Raw genomic sequence first — 22,679 nt, forward strand, 5'->3', positions numbered from 1 at the left:
TCTCTCCTTCCTTTTAGTTTTCAGTTTCAGTATTCCTGGCAGCTCTGGTGAGATGTTACTGTCTTAACTCCTCAGACTTTTAAGAATCCATACTAGTTACAGCAGCCAAGGTGTGCTTTAATGATTCCTTGCCCTGTGTAATGGTCAATATCAATTACAATACCAGCTCCTGCAGCTGGTGCCACTCAGCAGAAGTCTTTTGACCTCAGAACTACAGTGATTTTACACTTCAGTATTCAGCCTGTCTTGTAGAACAGAAGTGTCCTAATATTATATGAGCCACTTGAGAAAACATCATGAGAGGGCTTTTTCCCTTTCCATTGCTATTATTGTTTGCCATTCATAAAGCTTAAGCAAATAAACCTTAACTCACTTTCATGCTCTGATATTTCTGAAGAGTAATCACTGTTGTTTTTTTTTTTATAACAACACAATAAACTGTACATCACTTTTACTGATGGTAAGGATGGCTATGTGTGTTGTACTGAAAAAGGAGTAACATATGGCACGGTTGGATTTATGGTGAGATGGATATTGTACTTTACTCTGTTCGGGTGGAGAGTACATTCTGAATCTGAAGGTCAATTGTTCCCAGAAATGGGTCATGGAGTCTGAATGCCAGGATGGTCTATTCAAGTCTCAGATTCCAGCTCTAACACATGTGGTGTTGAGGGGAAGCAGTGTTCAGAAATAGCAATTTGTTTCCTATTAAGAAGCATTTCCAGGAGGGTTCTCAGTGTCAAGTATCCCAGTGCTGCTCCATCCAACAGTGCTTTGTGTCCAGAACCAGTGGAGAAATGCCCCTCAACTGCCCCCCAAATGAATACGGAATATAGTCTGTTCCTTCCAGCCTCACATCCAGACTTAGGAACAGCATTGATTAAATGTGAACTGCTGAACATCACTGTGTCTGACTTTGTATCAGAAATTCTCATCTGTCTCTGTGTTGGCAATCTGTTTAAAAAAATATGTACAGTATTAGAAGGGAAACTGCTGAGTTCCTTTTCAGCTGTTTCAGATATAATGCTATGCATCCTTTTCTTCCACAAGGGAATTGGCTCACTTGAGCCCCTTGTTCCCAGGTACACTATTTAATGGGATTTGTCAATTCAGAATCATTCAGCAGATGAAAAGGTAAATGGCTTGCACTGGTTAAAACAGTGGACAGAGGAAGGCTTTCAGCCATAGACTGGTCTGTTGAATGCCATGAAGGTCAAGTTTATTTCATTTTAGAAAAGTTTATGTAAAGGTAATTTCAAGGGGAAGAAGTAGACAACAAAATCTACAAAATCTTTTTTTTTTTCAGGTGTGTAGAGCTGCTCTAAAGAAACAACTGGTGTTACAAAGATGGGGTGTTGTTGGAATCCTTACTTTCCACCTGGCATTTGTGGCATTCTTCGGAGATTATGTCAGGTAGATGAGAGCATATTCTGTAGTATATAGCTTGCCGTATTTCTAAGCTCAAGACAGTCAAATTTCCTCCAGGTAATAGTGTGCAAACATAAATTTTCTCATATGTGTTTTTATGCATGTACATATGTTCTAGCATAAATTCTCCCTGGTTACAGGAGTTTTGGCCCTAAATAAGCCATAGGGATAACATAGACTGCTTTAACAGCCCCCTCCTTTCTCATATAAATATATTTTTATGAGGATATACTTTAAATACTTTATAAAAGTATTTATTACAGGTAGCACTTGAGGTATTCTAGAGACTGTGTACATCAACTCCTTAAAAACCAAACTGACAATGTCCTATTTATGAACTATCTCTTGATGAGAAGTGCAGCCAATGATTAAATATATGGATGAACCATAAAAATAGGATAAACTACTGAAGTGAGGGACATTTCCACATCTCTGAAGAAAGGTACGCTTCAGTATTCCTTAGTTAAGAAATTCAGTTCCTTTGCTAATTCAAATACCACCAGAGTTTAGGCTAGAAGCCAATATAGATTTATGCCTTAATTTATGCATTTGCTTATCTGTTTTCCTGGCTTATGATCCATTTTTTCCCAAATGGGAGAGAAAGCAGAGAAGAGGGATAAAAGGAACATAATCTCAGATTGTCAAGAGTCATTCCATTTCTTCACCAAGGAAGAAACTCTACAGACTATTCCTATTTGTCTTTCTGGTGTGCCTGAGTTTCCCCCCAGAATGCTCTGGTAATTGGTAGCTTAACAGTACTGCTTCTGGTCTTCAAGGTATTTTCATATAGAAATGCATGCAGGATCAATGTTTTGTGGACAATCTTCAAGCCAGAAAATAAATCTCTTTTAAGAATACCTCTTTTTTGTTGTTCCTTCAGGAACAAATACAGTTAAGCAGAGGCAAGAAACAAGAAGTAATTCTACTATCTGTTATTTTTCCTGTCTCCTTAATGATGTTATTGATTAAAAAAAAAATTTCCTTTTTCTACATTAAAAATAATAATGTATCCACAATTAGGATACCTGGATTAATTTCAGATGAACTGAGCTATTACTTAGGAAGAAAATAAACATTACTACTTAGGAAATGTTAAAGGTTGTTATTATGATTAAATTTAAACAAATTTAAAAGCGAAATAACCTCTTCCAAGTTGCATGTTGGAAACGTGAAATGGCCCTTTTAAACATTGAGGCTTCTACCTGGTTCAGCCTTGAACAGATTTGACCTGAATTCATTTAAAACTTCTTTGTTGCTCAAACTATTTTCAACAGCGTAAATGTTTTTTTTTTTTTTTTGGAAAGGTTCCTCTAGGGATCATGACCTGCTTCAGTTTCAGGTCTGTGGTTCAGGAGGTGGTTTCCCTGGGTGAAGACACTGAGCCTGGGTTGGTGCCTGAAGGAACTTCTGTAATGTAGATAACAAAGGGCGTTATCTGCTTTGATTCTGTTATTCTGTTCACCTACCAGCAGAATTACATTTCAAGGAACACCACCCCTCCTATGTCTGGCACAGAGTGTTTCTATCCTGTGCAACTGTAAGTTCAGAAAGAATGAAAAAGCCAACAAGGCTGGAAAGCCAGCTCCTCGTGGGAATGGTGACTGCCTTGGATGTACCTGCTCCACACCTGCGTCCACTGCCATAGCCCCCAGGGATTGCCTTAGTTGCTCTCCCTGTAAAAGTTAAACTCAGTGATATAATGAATCTTTGAGCACTCGCTTCTCATAGGCATGCCTCTTTGCTTCTAATTTACTGTTCATTACTGTACACCACTTAGAGGACAGATGTGCTACTTAATTACTGGAATTGGCCTGAGTAGGTCAGTTGCACTTCACTGTTCTTAGTGCCAGTCTGAGAAAGGCTTCATCTTCACCCTTGGGTGTCTCATACCCACCACCATAACAAACTGAGATTTCCTCCCCTTTTTTTAAACTACTCAGATACATTTTTAAAAAAATAATCTAGTTCTGTATTTGGGTGAACGCTCTATAATTCAGTTTAAACATTCTTGTCTTTAAATGCAATTAATGTCTCTTTAAAGGCTGAGTGTTTAACTTGATAAAGCCTCAGACCTTCAAAATATCTCTTCAGGCAGTCTCCATGGATGCATTCTAAATATATTTATGGTATATGTTCTCAGCAGATAGGTAATACAGAGCCAGAAAATACAGATGTACCACCTTTTAAATGTCTTCTAAAGAGTTTCATATACAGAGTCACAGAAACATGGGACCTCACATACGTATGAACTGTACTTATGAGGTAATGAAGAATTAACCTTGTAATCCTAGAGAAGCTCTTAGCCTACCCCTTCAGCATTTATCTGAAAAAAAAAAAAAAAAAAAAAAAAAACCTTAGCTACAAGGTAATTAAACAGTTCTATCTTGTGTTTCCCGCACTGTCTCTTCATTTAAAAGAGTTTGCCGTACCTGGATTCAAAAGATCATTATCCTATGGATGTGTGTGTATACATTTATCCTGTAGATCAGCAAATGTAAATCTCTGTCAACCAAAGGAAGGCCCAAAAGAAGGGAAAACTAAGAATTTGTATTACAGCATTTAGGGGTTTATTTGTGTGTTAAACTGTTGATTTTACAGTTGCATTCTCACTGGGCAGTGCCAGCAGATGTCAGTGCCAGCCCCAGTGGTGTCCATTGTGCTTGAGCTGTGCAGGAGAAATAGCTTTCCCTTACAAAAAAAAAACTCACTGTCAAGTTGCTGCTGTGTTAAACAATGGATGTAGGTGAAGCTTTTGAGCCATCACTTTAAATTCTGACTTGATGCCAAGAGTACTGTCAAGCATTTGAAAGAAACACTCCAAAAATAACCTAAACACCCTAAAATAACCCTAAACACACATAGTGTATCTTTCTGTTCTGGCAGTATGTATTCCTAGGAATCAGGGCAGGAGCCTTTTCTTTCTGCAAGTGATCATAAAATCATCTCCCAGAAATGTGAATGTGCTCCTCCTGCATGTGATGGGGAAGGTGTCCTTCACTGTGTGCTGCAAGTGGAAGCGTAACCACTTCAAAATCTTGTACTGGTGTCCAACAATCTGATCTCAACTTCAAAATGAATTTTGAGAGTTCTTAAAATGGGGGCAAAGATTCAAGCCTAAATAACCATGTATTGTGAACATGATTATATATATATATATATGTATGTACGTATAAAACTTGATGTTGTGGTTGGCAACCTTGCCCATGGCAAGGGAATTGGAATTGGTTGATCATTAAGGTCCACTACAACCAAAGCCGTTCCATGATTCAATAGTATTACTTGCTCATTTGAACACAGGATTTAATGTTTTGATGCAGTTCTGATCATGGAGGGTTTAAAATCCAAATATTCTTCTTAAAACCATGCTAGAAATAGTTCATCTTTTACTCTCTTTTGATGTTCACTAAAGCTGCACTGTATTAATATGACTTCAGCTGCCTACTCACTGCTGCAGAGCAACCAGTAAGCACTCAAGTGGAAACAAAATCTTCTCTATCCCTACCACACTATTGACTATTTCTTACTTATGTTTTTGTCAGCTCCTTCTGTTAGACTGAGATTAGCAAAGGGAAATGATATGCAAAGGGGTTCTTATGAGCAGAGACTCATTTTCAGAGAATCCCTTTTGCATCTGATCTTAGCTTCCCACACACGAGGTTTTCTTACCTTGGCCATTGTGTCCCTGCTTTCTCTGAACATCCATACCCTGAAGCTCCTGCTCTACAGTGGACACCCCTCAACCACCTATCTCCTAGCTGCTGTACCACTGCAGTTAACTGCTGTATGAAGGTAAGATGGTAATTCACTCTTTGTTTTTAATTAAAAAAATAATAATTAGAAAGCCTCAAAGGATGGTCTCAATCAGGTTCAATTTCAGAGAGATTAAATTCACAAGATATAAGGATATTGAAAGTATTTTCTCCCCCTGAAAATTGGGTCTAGTGTCCAAAATTGTCACAATTAATAATTGGTTGCATGGTGTGCCAACAGAAGTTGCCACAGTGGAAGTCCATTGGTACTTTTGCATTTTCTGTATCATACATATAATACTCCACATTAGTCAAGCTGTCATCTTGGGACATGGAATCTGTTTTAATAGCTGTCACCATATCAAAATGAATTCTCTGAATATCGGTGTTTCACTTCTGTCTCTAGAATTCAGAAATGTGGTATTCATGCTGATAAATCTCTAATGGCACAATATGTTACTTGGTTTGTACTAGTTCGTGGACAGCACAGCAGAAAATAATGTACTGATAGCTTTGGTTTCTTTCATTATTCAGGATCACATGGATGTTCAAATAAAGCAAATCTAACATTAGCACTAGGAAATTTTAGATTGGCAGTGCTTGCTGCCAAAAAGTTCTTTGTTAAGTGGTGAAAATAATGAAACTTGAAATATTATACTGATATTTTTAGGTTACTATTAACACTTCAGGAAATTAAAAAGGAGAAAAAGGCACTTCCCTTCTTGTGCTGCTTCTAAATGTTTCCTATACTAAAGGGTTACTTTCCAGCCTGTTGCAGATTTATTTGGATGAAGAGCAGTAAATATAAGTCTGGTATTTGATACGCTGTAGAATGAGAGAATGATATTACACTGCAAGAGGGTTGAGCTCAGTGATCCTCTTTGGCCTTTGCTGTGTTTTCCTGAAACTTCTGTGAACAGAAGCAGAATAAAAGTCATTACAATATACAGTTTAGGGCTGTTAGATAATAGTATGCTGAGATGCTTCATTTTGTTAAATGAACTCTACAAAGTAGCAAATATCAATTTACCAGAGCCTCTTAACCCTTTGAGGCAAAGTGATGAATTTCTGTCAGGGCCCATCAACTCTATTTGCAAAACAATATAGAAAGGTGTAAAAGGAGATGAGATAGTCTTTCAGTGAGTACTCCGGGCAGACTAATTCAGCTGTCCCATGGCAAGGATAGCTCTGTTCTGATTGCTATTTTAGGTGTGCAGCTCCAGAGTGGAACAGAGCACTTGTACTTTACTCAGACGGCATTTAATGTCTTAGGAGAGGGGAATTTTATTTGGTTATTTGTTCTGGGTACAAAGTGTATGTTGAGATTCTAAGAGCTGCATCAAAGTTCTCTTTCATTGCAGGTGTGTGTATTGAATTCTATCTCTCTCAAAGTTTTAATATGAGGCTTTTGATTTAGTGTAGGGAAAAATAACCTCTCTTTTTTTATTTTTCCATTTTTTCTTCCCATACCCCCAAATCAACTTGTCAATATGATAAGGTCAGAATAGTTTTAGGTAAAAAGCTAGTGGCTGTTATTTAATGGTTGCAGAGTCACCTTGCCAAGCTTGACTTGTATATGTTCCTCGCACACACAACACGTATCTTTTTTTGCCAGAATCTGTACAACTGAATGCTGATGATAAGCCAACCCAATGGTTTACATGCAGTAAGGCACTGATTGCTGTAGAAACCATCCAGCAAAGGGATGAGACAAGTCAGTAGAACTTGAGTGAAATATGAATTATTGAAATATGCTGCTGAAAGTGTCTCAGCCAAAGGCTTCTACTTTGACTTACTAAAGCTATTATGAGACCTATTTCCAAGCATAATGCTATTAGTAGTGTATCTGGGAGATACTGGAATTACAAGTGCTGGGCAAGGGTGAGCAGAGCAGAAGAGTTAATCTCAGATTTCTAGCTTTCAAATTGTTTTTCTTTGAGGGGAAGGGAAATTGTAGTTCTCAAACGGTGACAGCTGAGTACTGAAGATTCTGAGGTGGAGTAGATGATTCAAATGCAAGCTGTGTCACGGGAACTGAACCTAGCTGTCTTACATAGCAGAAATCCCGTAGAGATCACTACATAGTCATGAGGGGGCTCCTTGACTTCGGAAATTCTCCTTTGAAAGCCTTATGCAGACAGAAAATGTAAGTGAAGAGCTCAGAGAGCAAGGAACTTCCCATCTCATTTTCTTGAAAATTCTTTCAAAGAAATTTTGGAAAGTTCTGAATCATCATTGTATGAGACACTAACAAGCCTGGCTATATAGCTTAGATCCACTAAAACTGCTTGCTTATGTGCAAGTGAAAATATATCTCACATTGAAACCAGAAAACTTAATGAGATCTAGGCATCTGCAAGCTCTTCCTAATTTTGTTACAAACTTGCAAGTGGGGAATGTTTCTGGACGGGCATTTCTTGCTAGGAGCAACACATTCCAGAATGACCTTTCCCCAGCTGAATCTGGATGGATATTGTGTATCTCTTCACCTTTTTGGAGAAGAGTACTGAATAGGCACAGCCAGGTGTAACTATAGAAATTGAGATACTTGAAGGACTATTGAATCCAACCTTGCAAGTGGATTAAGAATTGGCAAAAGACAAAGATAGCCTTCTATTAATCACAAAAAATAAGGGATGTTTGCTCCCCAGCCCCATGGGACACTGACAATGGGACATCAGCTGCATCATCACCACTCCTTGATGCCTCCAGGTGAGGAACCTGATCAGGAAGAAACATTTTTGCTGTTTTTAACACTGTTATAAAAAGATCTGGAGGCAATTCTGTGTTCTCCATGGAGGACTTCATAGCTCTCATAGATTTTTTTCTCATTCTTATTTTCTGTTTCCAGCTACTCCAGTGAATACTGCTAAGCATATTTCACATGAATCCAAGGGGAACATCTGCATGGTACATCATAACTAGAAAAGAAGTTCTGAGACAGTCATCCAGCTACTTCTGGACAGCTTGCAGCTGCCCCACGCCTGGAGTTAGGCATATCTCATGTTCTCTCACCTTTTCAACATGAAATAGCATCAGCTAGAGAAGTGAGAAAGGCTTCACCAGAGGTAAGAACCTGAAATATGACAACACAGGGAACTGTAAGTGCATGATATCACTTGCTGACGTTTTGAAAGTTAAGTATTTCACAGGACTGAGGAGGCAGGTAAAGAAGCAGAGTATCAGGGCTTTGTTTTGCAACAATAAGGGTGGACTCAGAGACAGCAGGGCTAATGTCCTTTGGCTCCGTCAACAGAAGTGAGAAGATTAAAGTAAGTCTTGTTTGTGGAGGATGTGCTGAATATTTCCACCAGTTCCTTTTTTTTTCCCTTTCTTTTTGTAATTACACTTTGTTGATGCATTAGCCCTTTGTTTATTATATTTATTTATCTATATCATTTATTATATCTAAAACCCAGAGTTGTTATTTGGTGAAATCATGTGCTGTCAAATCCACTCGCTCAGAATGCTCCTAGTAATTGCCAATTGATTCCGCAGCAGTTTGTAAACTGTATGCCTGGAAGGAAGGTGGTTATACCAGAGCTATATTGTCTGCCTTTTTGAAGGGGAGATCTTGTTTGTTTTTTTGTCACGTGCCCTTCTTGTTCTGGTTTGATTGGGTGCTGATGTACTCAGTTAGGTGGACAACTGGCAAAAGTAAAAAATTTAGTTTTAAGTTCTATCTAAATCTGTCTACAGTGAATACTTTCCATTTCTAACACATTTGTAAATGTAACTGACCAGTCACAAACTGCACTAGGGGGCTTAATAGAAGACCTTGTGAGATGCTGTTCTCACTCAGAAAAGGAAAATATTCTAATTTTAACCATTGCAGTTTTACTCAATGTTAACATTATGATAAATGCAATTAATAACTTATAAATGAAATTAGATTTAAAATAAAGTATGTCAAATTTCTTGCCTATCAGAGGATCACAGATTACAATTTGAGACTTTCTTTCATTTTTACTAAATTAGAATGAGATACTTACGTGCACTGTCCGTTGTCAGTAATATCATCCTGACAAAGCATTTTCTGCTTTAGAAAATTCTTGTAAGTATCATTAGAAAAAAAGCCTCTGAGCCTGGAAATTCACTGACAAGTTTGTATAACACAACGTGCTGAGCAATCATGTATTTCTAGGTTCTTCTATTTTAGCCACAAGAATGTGATCTTCATTTGCAAAAGTAGATCTCCATCTGAAAAGTGCCCTGAATACCTGCTTTGTTCTCTCAGATGGTTGAGTCTTTCTAGGCCCATCAAAATCCTGCTGGAAACCATTGAGAAAGGTTTACTCTGCCAGTAGCACTTAAAAAGAATGTACTTCTAACACATAATAGTTCCTACAGGCAAGTTGGACGGTGATGTCTAGACCACAGGTTTGAGGTTGATTTTGACACCTGGAGGCTGGAGAGAATGCTCTTCCTTACCTCGGAATTAGCACGAGGCATCAGCTCCCTGCATTGCAGAGATAATTCTTTAAGTCGTTGGTGTTAACTCATATGCCCCATAGGAGACACAATGTCATAAGTGCAGGGTTAAAATGGGATGTTCTGGGGGAATTTCATTTGTTATAGGAAAATGTTCTGTAAACATTATTATGAAATAAATCTGCATTCATTTAATCATGCTAACTCATGTGAGACTGCTCTAAGCAAATGGTAGATGAACCTGGTTCCTTATCAGGATAAGTTTTGGCTAAATATCTTGGGGTTTTTGCAGATTTTCACAGTTCCACCTTTCCACCTCCATATTGCTAATGACCTGCTAAAGAACTGACAGCTCCTATGCTCATGTAAATGAGGAGGCTGTTGAACCCAGAATTAGCCTTCTAAAAAAAAAAAAAAAAAAAAAGGACTTCTAGTCTCATAAATTTTCCAGTAATATAGAATATTACTATTACTATTACTAATTACTGCAATTTGACTTGCTGTGTTGGCAAAGACAGATAAGTCTACATAGATCTGCACTGTCATGGCAAATTATAATGTTGGTGTATGTAGTGATTATGGCCTTGCATTTCTCACGGGTATGAAGAACACAGTCTAAATTAGAGTAGAGCTTGCAAGGTGCACATTAATACTGCTAGGCAGCCTTGCAAGCTGTATTCTTGTATATATATATTCATCTATGTATGTACATTTGGATTTCTGTATGAGAAGAAATCATAAAGGTCAAAATTAACTTTTGGTAAGGTCTGTTGTAAGTGTTGTTGTTTTTTTTTTAACACTTCCCTTCAAGTAAAATGTGAATTCACTGTAGCCTAGGGATTGGAAACAAGTATGACTGATGCATTAGAAAACATAACCTAAAATATGTATCATAGAAAAATAAATATGAATTGGGGTTGGTTAGCTTAAAGCTGAGAAAATGTCAGGGAATCTGATAAAAGATTTCAAGGATATACAAGGTTATTGGAGAAAGAAATTACACATCTTCAACAGTAACAGACCTAAATAACAGCATGAAAGTTACTACTGGGAAAAATTGCAGTAGTAAGAATGCTGAAGCACTGCAGTGATTGGAAGTTTTGGGGTGTTTGGTGCTGGAGGTCTTCACTCTACATTTAGGTAGTGTATATGAGATAAAATAACATAGTTATAGGTAGACTCAAGTTATTTCTGTAATACTGTATTATGAAGAAATAATTTTTGTAATTAACAAGATTTCGGTCATAGCACATAAAATTTTGAAAGGTGTATTAGGACTGATGAATGCCAAGTGCAGAAAATTATGTCTGCAACTTCATGATAGTATGTTCATGATAGTAGTTGGACAGTTCAGGCTCTTATCTCCTTTTTTTGACATTTTCCCACTGGTACTAGCTGACACACCTATTTTTATGCTTTTTACTTGATTTTTCTTAGAGATTTCTTTCTATTAGTCACTCTTCTGCCTAAAGGCAAGCTGTTTTACTGTAAAACAGGACAGCCCACTGTTTTAGAGATGAAAACATGTTGTCCCTATTATCTCAAGAGTTAGTCATCCTTTATGACACAGTGGGAATTATCAATAGAAACGTCAAAAAAATTAGTATGCTTAACTCCTCTAAGGTAGAATTCCTTTGTCGTGGATGTCTTCGTTCCCCTGGTTTGTGTGCTTGAGACAGTGACACTCTTCTGTCTGCACTTGACTGTGTTCAGATAGGAGATGGCAGGGCTCTGGAAGGAAGTATGCTGGTCCTCAGGGGGCCATCCACTCCATTCATTGCCTGACTCTCAAAATTTCTTCCTGACTTCTGGCAGATGCAGAACAGTGGAGTACCCAATTATGAGATCAAATGGGATAAGCTGAAGACAGTTTTTTTCTTTCTCTTCTATAATGCTGGTAATTCTGGCTCAATCCTCCTTAAGCCTCATCTTATCTTATTTCCTCTAATCAACCTTCTAGAAAGGGAATAAGGACAATCACAGAGAATTAACAATAACAAGATGTTCTGTGTTCCCATGAACTGAATGCTTGTCTCTAGCTTATCTCCAACTCTAGGGCACACGATTGTATATTTGTAACATTTAATCTCCAGATAATTTGACCTATTCATATTCAAAGTATCTGTGAGCTGAACTTGTGTTATTAATCATTTCACTCAACTGGAATCTGCTGTGATTTCTCCTTTTTGATATATAATGAGATCAGGATTCATTATTCATCACTTAGTTCTCTTTTATCTTGACTTAAATTAAGCCTAATATTTTTCAGTGCTGATTTTTTCTTTTGTTTTTCCATTATTTTTCCTGTCCTTATTTTCTTTCTTTCCCATTAGGAATTAATATATAATCCTTTTTCATTTGAACATCTTTTTTTCTATGTCGGGTTGTTGACATAAAAGATATACCAAATATAGAACAAGATATGGTACATTCTTTTTGGTAATTGTACTACACAGAAGACTTTTTTGAGATTTTTTTAATAATTTGATGGAATGTTTAAGTCACATCTTGTTTACATAGTATTTTAATTTAGTTTTATGTATTACATATGCATTTAATCGTATTTATTTTTTAGAATTTTTGTATTCATTGTTCATATAACCCAGTGGCAAGAAACGTAAGAGATTCTGAATCAAAGCTCTCTGTAGTCATTTCTATCAACATTTTTGGATGGAGCACATGTTGTCTCGTGTGCACATGTATGCACATTGCTAGTAAAATAATACTAAGTTTTTTTGCATATCTGAGGCAAGATCAAGAACTGATTAACGTCTTGCATGACTTCAGAGGCATTGGACTATATGCAGTAGCAGAAGGAATTATTTCAAGATCTTGTCAATATCCTTTGTCAGCTAAACCACTAAAAGCTGTTCCATATTCTAAAAAGACTACAGAAATTGTATTTTAATCATCTTTGCTCATAGCTAAGAATTAACGTTGAAGTTCAGCAGTTCTTACAAATTTTTTTTCAGAACCAAAAGAGTGTTTTTGATTACAAAATTTGTAATGGAAAAAGCAGAAAATTAGCTATTGGAGTTGCACTCTGTAAGAGACAAAGACATTCCTGAAAAATAACTTCAAGTCAGATAATGTCTATTTATCAAACTCCTGAAGGGTTTCTGTTATTGTTGTACTATTTTGTTGGTGGTTGGAATTATATGGACCAACATCTGGCTTTTTGTATGTTCTTTTCCTTGTATATAATTTGTCCTGGAAATATTTGGTCATGTGTTGCCTAACAGTTACAGTGTGGAGAGGAAATTTTGGAGGGCAAGCCATGGGAAGGACAGGGTGCAGTAGGATATTGAGGACAATCCTCATTTAGAGTGTCACTAAACTTAGGTAAATAAATTTATGTCTGAGTTTCATTTACAAGCTGTATGCATAAATGAAGATATGGTGCTTGCATAATACTTGAAATACAGAAATGACATTCAAAATAATATCACAATATGCAAGGCTGTGAGAAATATAGGATTAGAGACAGAGGTGGTGTGACTTAAAACTCTAACCGGTTCTCAGAGAACACGGTTTGAGGAGTCATTCACAGGTGTTATTCTACCTTTTAAGAAAACCTAAAAACTTGCTATCTGATCATTTTTAATTTATGCATTTGCTTTTATAATTCACTGAAAGCATTAAATGTTTCAGTTTGTTAACTGGTTTAAAATTTTCATTAAAGCTATGATAAATAAGTTCTTAATTAGACCTATTTCAGTATTTTTACTTGTATGACCCACATAAGGATCAAAAAGAAGATTGGGTGCCTTCTTTTTGAAACAGTGAGTAACCCAACAGCAAACTTTGATGCCTTCTGTCTCTTATTCTGGCTCAGTGAACCATACAGTCTACAATTTTGACTGCAGCAGAACCCACCTGAGGGGCAAGTTCCTAGACCTGGTTGCCAATATCTTTCTTGTCTATTTTGATGGTAAAAAACAAAACAAAATCCATAATATTCCAATGCCTGCCATTCTCTACCAAAAAACACTAACCAAAAGGATCTGAAAGTAAATCTTAACATATTGTGGTTTTTGATTTATTTTAGGTTTTTTTTGTTGTTGTTCTTTTTCAATACAATATTTCATTGATTGAACTTAATATTTTATACTGGCAAACTAAGCACTTTTTCTACATGGAGTGGTATAAAATGGTTTGCAAAAAACAGTTCAGACTGCTGAGCTGTGCAGACTTTTTAATGACATTTGTCCTTTTAGATATTCACCACCCTCACATTATCTGTCGAGAATAATACTAAACTCCAGCCCTGAAATTCTGTAGAGGAAAAGAACGTCTGAATAAATTAAGCTGTTTCTTCTCACGACCTTGATCTAAAGTCGTTGAGTAAAGGGAGGTAAACAGAAGACATCTGCAAATTTTGCCATCTCCTATTTTATTCAATTTATCCAAATTATTCAAATTTATATGAAAGAGTAATGGATGTATTACCAAGGCTTGGTCAGCCTTAGTATCTCCCGAGCTGAGACTCAATATTTATTCTTAATAACTCATCCCCATCTCTCATTTTGTATTTCATCTGCAATGGGAATTAACCTGAACCTTGAACTCATTTGTTATGTGCTTTATCTGACAGTCTTTTATGACTGTTAGAACCTGTTCCATATTTCTTTCTCTCTTTTGTTCCATTTTCTTGCCAGGGTGAGAAGGACTGGCAAATGGAAGGGTAGGTGAGCAGCCATCAAAATCACAGGAACTGTATTCTTTTAGAAATTGTATTCCCTGAGAATATTAGACTGTGTACTTATTAGAAAAGTTGACAGCTCATTTTTGTATATGCGAGTATTGGATTTTATGCAAGTGAATGCTTTAATTTTAATTTTCGCAGTTTTAAGGAGTAGCCTTTAATTTCTTTTTACCAAATGTATAGCTGGTTGTCTGCATTACCTAACCATATTTCCACAGTGCTTGGGAAGCTCTATCTAAGCTACATGAATGCTAAATCTTTGAATAGCAATATAAATCTGTTCATGGTTAATGCATACCAATGACTATGTAAAAAGAACTAAAACAAAAATTGCTGTGTTAAAAGAGAGCTAGGGTTATAAAGTCAAATGAAGAAAAGTTAGGAAATGCTACACTGATAGCTGTGTGCAAATTTAATTTGGCTCCCTCACGTGCATGCATTATGATACAGTCTTTAATTACCTGATTGCATACTGCTTTCTCCATGGGGCTCCTACCTCATCCAGTGCACTGGATGAATGTGTCTCACTAAATGAGTAGCTGTTCAGCGCTTCCTTTATTCTCATAATTCAGTGCGTAGCACCATGACTTATTTACTGATCTTCTCATTCTCTTTGTAAATTCAGACTTTTTTATTTCCTCGTGGCCTTTTCAGTTGTGAGCTTCATTAATGTAACTATTCACTTCTCATGTATCAATGCCTTTATCTTCTCAAGGCAGCTGTAAGTTGGCATGAAGCTGATAGTCTTTGAAGGGGAATGGAGGATGCTAATTCTATCAGCATTCATTCATGATGAATATCTGCTTTAAGTCTTAACATCTCTATGATCCTGCAAACATTTAAATCAATGAGATCTATTCTTTACCCTTAGTAATCTTCAATATCTTATTTTGTATGATGCATCATAACAAGGAATAAATTAACTTTCTGGTTGGCCAGAAAGACCTAGGTCTTAATCACCTGAAGTTACATAAGTTCTGAAATCAGTGGGAGTTATTTTTCTGAGAATTTGCCCACAACTCCTATCCCCCTAATATGTGTTCAATGGGCCCAGTATTTGTATATAGCAACACCCAGGTGTGATTTGTTCAGTGCATCAACAGTGCCAGTGGCATGCCTTGCGCTGTAAGTGGGTCCTAAATGGGTACTAAAGGGAAGATTTTGCCCAGTGATCAATGGTTGCATTCTTATAGGTCTCTGCCTGCTACAGGGAGCTCTGTCTAATATTGGGAACAGCACTTTTTGGCATGATCTTCATATACTTCTTCCCCTTTAAAGTCTATATACAGTCCTGCCTTAGTACTCCTGAGATCCCAATGCTCTAGCTGAATATTGTCCCCTTTGCAGAAGCATTAGTTTGATTAGTTTTATATTGCAAATAATATGTTGTGTATGGATAGTGTCATAACTATCATTCATCTCAGTTTGAGCTGGTATGAATTCCATTACTTTATAAATGCCTATTGGAAATATGACTCTTGTGGGTAGTTATAGGGAAAGAATTTACAATGTAGTTGAGCCAAAACGTATAAATTCTTTTTTGCTTTAAGAGAGTTTTGTGAGTGGTTGTTCAGCACAATACACTCTTCATTTTATATATTTAGTATTTATAACTCAGTTCTGTAGTGGACAGTACATGATTTTAAATGGTAGAGAATAACGAATGCAGACACCTCTGTCATTCCAGGTACATGTAAAAACTGAGATATACACAATTTGTCTCTGACAAAATCTCAGCTTTGAAACTATTCGTTGCAGTCTTCCCACTGAGCAAGTTGATCTAACATACCACTTTATTTAAACTACATTTATCACTGCCTCCATTTTTGTACAGCTATGAAATTGACTTATTTTGGTACATCCCACAATACCTGATTAACCTTCCTAAAGCAATTGCGAACAGAGATATTTGGGAGAAGACTTCTGTGTGATTTCCTGTGCTGTTCTATGTTCACTGTTCTGCAGTAATGGTTTCTCTGCTCTGTGCATTTTAAGCACAGCAGCCTGCTGCATCACAGGCACTACTGTTTTCTTTTCTGCTGTTTTCTTTTTTTCTCACTGTGCTCAATGCAGAAGAGTCCAAAGTGAACTCTCCTTCTTTGAAAGCAAGGTAGGCAACAAACCCTTAATTTTAGACCTTTATTTGGGGAAAAAAAATGAATCCTTGTCTTCACAAGCGATTCCGAGTCCTGCCAAACCTCAGGCTCTACAGTCCTGATTTAAAGACCTAAGCCCTGAAGAGTCCTTAACCTTGAGCTTTACTGGAGGTTATGCCACTGAATTCATTGATGCTGTAGAATCATTTCATTTATGTCTGCTACTTTCCTATCTATTGAGTGACACAATACATGAGTGTTTTCTGGAAAATGTTTCCCTTAGGATTTGAGATTTTGATATTTTTAAATTATTGTTACACTAATCAAAGTAAGAAAACCTTTGAAGTCTTCCATGTTCTTGAGCTCCAGAATATCAGCGTACTTTTTCTAAAGGTTGTGTAGCTTTCCTATTTTTAATATTTAGTTTTCCTTAACTGTTGTAAGAATACATAATTTAAAATTTATCTAATTTTTTAAAACAAATTATTTCAAACAAAAGGAAACCATTCTTTTAAAAGTACTTTCTTTTATGAGTTATTTTTAAATATAAAAGTGGGAAATTTGGTATTTTTGGAAAGTGTGTTCTGGATACTCCTTTCTTGGAAAATTAATAATGGTTTTAATTTTCAGTAGATTAGAATTCCTCCGGGGAAATAGCACCTATGCTTTTGTGGCCATCTCTCAAATGCACGCCTCCCTTCCAGATGTTGCAGTATGATTAATTTCATGTTTCTGCACCTTTGTTGAGATGTGCAGCATTGTAAAAATATTAAGTACTCAAAAAGAGAGGAGTTACCATGTTGCTCTAGCAACAGGGGGAGAGGATAGAAGTGAAGTTAACACTTCTGTACTGCCTTCAGTTGAGTGTTTATACAGTAACCCATCAACAGGTGAATCTCCATTGTGGGGAATAAAGGTGAGAAAAACTTTTGCTGGGATATTCTAGCTGCTATAATTTATCAGCTGCATCAGCAAGACTAGGTTCTTTGTCAGGCAATAAACAAGAAAGCTTATAAAGGATAAATGGCTTGCCCTTAGAGAAATCCTGGGACATCAGTCCCAGAGGATCAACTTTGAAATTAGCTCCTATGTGTCTGCAAAATAATCAGAATCACTACATAACATCACTACTGAACCACTGTGAGGCAAAGAAGGAAAAGCTGAATTTTGCCTTAGTCTGTGCTGGAGCTGTGATCTGGATTACATAAAAAGAAAAGAACCTGAGATCTTCACTGATTCCTCTATTTCACTTAGCAGGTGAAAGATTTAGAGAGTAAAATGGGAATGGCACAGAGATTCTTGAGAGTGGTAATGTAGGAATGTATAAAGCAGAGGGACTGTGGCATAATGCTGTAACACCTTCAGAGCATGGCAGAGCATCTGGGTTCACCTGCAGGCTGCCAAATACAGTATAGTAGATATAAGTATTTATTTCCTCTAATTTCCTTGCAGTCAGTGAGCAATGGATTTTCTTTTTTTTCTTTTTTTTTTGCCAAATCTTGAAAAGGCTTACTCTTCTTTCAGATACCTTAGAATATTTTTTCAAGTGGAACTGTGTTTTGCAATAAATTTATCCATCTGAAGTAATTGCAGAGGAAGTATATCAACAGCAGAAGATCTGTGAGCAGTTGGGATTGTTACCAGGTTTCCGTGGCCTAGTAATCCTTGGTAAGTGGGTACATTGTACCACGTGTCTCTGAATGTCTGATATTAAAGCAAGTCTGATTGTAACCAGTGTGCCATCTAATCCTCATCAGTAAGAAGGAGTCTCTTGATGTTTCTGAACATCTCTTGGGAGGAATTCAGATTATCTTCAGTGCCTTCTGAAAGCCCCAGGAGATTGTTACTTCTTAGCAGTACCAGATGCCAAAGATGTTGAATATTAGCTGTTAACAACCAAGAATTTTTCACAGAATTCACCTTTTCTTACTTGCATAAAGGGAATATTGTAATGCAAACTCCTTACTAGGAACAGTGAGTAGGCACATGCTAAATGCTTAGTAGATTTGTGAGTTTAAAGTCTGACACTCTGGGTCCCAAATGAAGAGGCTTGGCAAAATTGTGGGTAAATTTATAGGGGAAAAACAGGGAGGAAGATGAGTTGCCTTTCTGAAGTGGAACACACAACCAGTACTCTATTTTTTGACAACATGCAACTGTCACAATTCAAACTTATGTAAAGAAAAACAAAAAGAACAAAACCTCTCCCCTTTTCTTCACAGTTCTTAAGAAAACCCAACAGAGTGATCTTTACGTAACTGTTGCAGTAGAGTTAGCCTGAATGTGGAAAGAGCTTAAAATTAGGACAGGAAATAATGGCCTTAAGTTGTGCCAGGGGAGGTTCAAGTTGAATATTAGGAAAAATTTCTTCTCAGAAGAAGTGGTAATGCATTGACACAGGCTGCCCAGGGAGGTGGTGGAACCCTTGGAGGTCCCCGGAGGTGTTCAAGAACCGTGGAGATGTGACACTGAGGGACATGGTTAGTGGGCATGGTGAGGATGGTGTAGGTTGGACTTGGTGATCTTAGTGGTCTTTTTCAACCTTAATGATTCTATTCTGTAATCACTCCTCTGAAAATCATAACCAGCCCCAAAACATGCTTCTAAATCATACTGCCCTGTGAATCTGCCAGTTCAAAGGATGCTAGAAACTACGAATAATTCTCTTTCCTAATTGAAATTGATAAAAGCAAAGGAATATTTCTTTTTTTAGCCTGAAGCCACTTTGTGATTTTTCTTTTAAACATGCAGGGTGAAAAGCTGCCAACGGCCTCATTTTATAATTCTGACAGAAACAGTGCACCTCTCCAGATCTTGGCATGAAATATTAGGAAATCTCTGCCAGCTGAAGATAATGTGAAGGCAATAGAACCCATTTAAACTGGCTTTGCCCCCTGTCTCGCTCCAATTTACAGGAGGGAGAAGGGGTTCTTTTAATATATGTATACCCGATGGCGAGATTAAGACACAACGGGTCAAATGTTAGCCTGACCAGTTTATTACAAATCCTAGTAGCTTAGGGAGATGGGGAAGGGAAGGTGGACGATAGAAAAGAGATAAAAAAGCAAGGAGTCTTTGTAGAAAGCAAGAGAGATAGTCACCACCAGGGGTCCAGCGTTGTTTGTAGCGCCGACATTGATCTTCTTGGGTGATGGGTCATGAGGGCTTGTTGTTCAGTTGCCAACCGTTTTGGTTGACGACCCTTTGGTCGATGACTTCCATCGAAGTTCGAATGTTCACACAGTCATGTTGATTGCCACACGGCGACACCCACCATTTGCCTCCTTGGTAAGTCAGTTAGAGTCTTATCACAAAACATACCTCAGAAAGCAAGCTTTGAGCCAAAAGAGAAGAAGGGTTCAGACACTCCCTCAAAACCTGACCGAACATGATCCTGAACAATCTTCAGGTCACTTCAGGTGACCCTGTTCTGAGAAGGACCAGACTCAGCAATCCTGTTATTTGACATTCTGCCTCCAGGAAAAGCTATAACATTCCTCCAAAAAAATTCCAAACAAATATTCCTTCAAATACTGAATTCCATATGTTCTTAATCTCACTCCTTGCTCACCCCTTTTTAAATTTGATACCCTCAAAAAATGACATGACTGTCATGTTCTTTGATAATTAATTGCTAGCACAACATAAAATCTGGTGGCTGTTGCATTTTTTCTTGGTTAAATGATCTGGATCTAATGCTGAAGCAGAAAAATGCATCTCAATAAATAAAGCTGTACAAGCACCTTGCAGGCACAATTAACTGCTTGGCACTGCTCAGCTTCCTGTGCAGGCCCAGGTAGAATGGAGCTGTGATAATATGTTGGAGCATCACAACAGCCATAGAGGAAGACCAGGGGCAATCCAGATACTGAGAGGAGACTGAAATTTGCTCCCATCCCTGTGATTTTATGCAAAAGAAAGAGGGCATTGTAAAGCTGATGGAAGCTGTAACCTTCTCTGCCATATCCTTGTGAGCATAAAATCTGAATTTTGTCTGCCTTATTAATGTTTTCTTTCCCTAAACCATGGTTTGCATTTGCAGAGGTTTGTTTGTAATGATTAGGCTTCTACTGCTGAAGAGTGCAGCTATTCCATAGCAGATCTCACAGCTGGGTCTGTTTAGCCCACTGTGGGAGAAGAATTTTTGTAAAAATTGTTTTCTGAATCAAGTTCTGAGATGGCCCTTTGCAATGGCAATCTAACAAGGTGACATAAATGATCATAAAATGTTGTTAGTTGTATGTCCAGGAGATTATGTTGCAAGGCTGTTTAGCTCAGAATGAACAACTGGAAAGCACAGAGTAGCTAAAACAACCCAAAAGGTGATTTCTTTATCTCCTACCTTTCAGCCAGAAAATTTATGGTTTGAAAATATCTTGTTATGAAAGTATTGTTATCATTGCTTCATAAAGCAGCAGCTTCTCTTTCTAAAAGCTGCCTAATCTCTCCCTGACCTCTGGAGCTATAAAGATGAGTGTTGTGTCATTTGGTGCAGATGTCTTATCTTTATAACCAGCACATTTTCAAAGCAAAGTCAGCTTCATATTGCTTTTATTCCACTGTGGTAGTTTATTTAAAACAGAAATCTTATCATTGCAACATCTGACATTGTTACAATACTGTCTGCTCCCTGTATTTAATGTACTCACTTTAGACACAGTGCATTTGATCAGGAAAATATTTGCATATGGCTAAATCCACTGCTTGCATTCTTTTTCACAGCCTGCATGTTCTCAGCCAGTAGAAAATGATCTTTGATTTTTGTTTAAATGTAGTTTAAACTTAAAATTGCCAATACAAATTGATGTCATCTTGAGATGACCTTGTTTACATGCAAATGTTTGTGAGATATATATATCTTTGTGTCTATTAACTAAGTTACACATAAATTAAACAGGATCTCCCCTGCCAGTTTGGTTATACTCCTCTTTTCTCACAGTCCATTAAGCATCAGTCCCTGAAGGTTTACTTTTTTAGAGTGCCTGTTTTATTGAATACAATTTCCTCATGAATGACTGCTGTGCTGAAGGAAACATCATGTCTATAAACTAGATGTTTATATACTATAGTAAGCCTTCAGCAAGGTAATATGGTTTACATAATTAAACGTGTGAGAAAAAAGATCAATTAAAATTAAAAGTGTAGTTACTTTCTTAGATTTGTACTCAGTTCACATTGGCAGCCAGGCATGATTTGAAGGGGCCTTGGTCTGCCTTGTTAAGGAGTCCAGGAGAGATTCTACAGCTCTCAGTTAGCAGAGAGGTTAAGGTCAGCAATGTTACAAACAAAATGCTGATTTCGTTAATAAGAACAAAACTTCATGTTAAAAGAATGATATGCAAGTGAGAGACATTATTTTCAAGCAACCATTATATTTACTCAACCACTATTCATTTCTCTGTTAATCACACTGAATCAAAACAAATACAAGCTCTTGCCCAATGTTTCTCTTTAATCTCTATTGTACATTGCAGGTTACGCCTAAGAATTTAAAAAGTGGTTAGTGGCAAGTTCAGGTACTTGGCTCTGGATTTTGTTTTAAGGAGCTTGAAGTCTCTAAAGTAACATATTCTATGAAAATACAACAACGTCTACTCAAATCTCAAATTTTAGGGCTAAATGAGAATGCTCGTTTAAATGAGTATTCATCAAATGAAGATTGCAACAGTTTTTCAATTCAAGAACGGCAGAGTTCTTACTCTGGAAAATATTTACCAGCATGAAGAATTTTAAGCTTCTTGAGTAAAAATAAATATCTTGATTAAAAATCAGTAGGGACTAAGGTAAAAAGCATGAATACCTGCATCTTGTATCGTGCAGTCACAGCTCTTCCTTCTGCAGGAGCATGAATAACTATCTGTAATATTAATAATTAGATAGAATCATAGAATCAGTAAGGTTGGAAAAGACCACTAAGATCACCAAGTCCAGGCATCAACCCATTCCCACCATGCCCACTGACCATGTACCTCAGGGCCACGTCTCCATGGTTCTTGAATGCCTCCAGGGATGGTGAATCCACCACCTCCTTGGGCAGATTGTGCCAGTGCATCACCGCTCTTCCAGAGAAGAAGTTTTTCCTAATGTATGCTACAAATTAAAGAAATACTAGAAAATGTTCCACTGATATTAACTTTTTTCATAATTTAATATTGGTTTTCCTATTGCCCATATGCATTTTTTCAGCATTTCCATCCTGCAGGAAGCAAAAGCGGAGGAATAGTAAACCAAAATTAATATCATTTGTCATAGTTTTCCCATTGGATGTCT

The 22,679-nt window shown here is 37.2% G+C and overlaps 1 long non-coding RNA gene across 5 annotated transcripts in view; it reads left to right on the plus strand.

The window, feature by feature from the left end:
- Window positions 1,303-22,679, plus strand: part of LOC110400375 — a 104,908-nt gene continuing 83,531 nt past the window's right edge. For 4 of the 5 annotated variants that reach the window (XR_002439771.1, XR_002439773.1, XR_002439775.1 and 1 more), the window contains exons 1-2: window positions 1,303-1,413; window positions 8,029-8,245. This is a non-coding gene — a long non-coding RNA (uncharacterized LOC110400375). Of the gene's footprint in view, window positions 1,414-5,073; window positions 5,218-8,028; window positions 8,246-22,679 lie in introns of those variants that run through there. The other variant, XR_002439772.1, reaches the window with a different exon arrangement.

The sequence above is a fragment of the Numida meleagris genome, chromosome 5 (genome assembly GCF_002078875.1).
Source record: "Numida meleagris isolate 19003 breed g44 Domestic line chromosome 5, NumMel1.0, whole genome shotgun sequence".
Lineage (NCBI taxonomy): Eukaryota > Metazoa > Chordata > Aves > Galliformes > Numididae > Numida > Numida meleagris.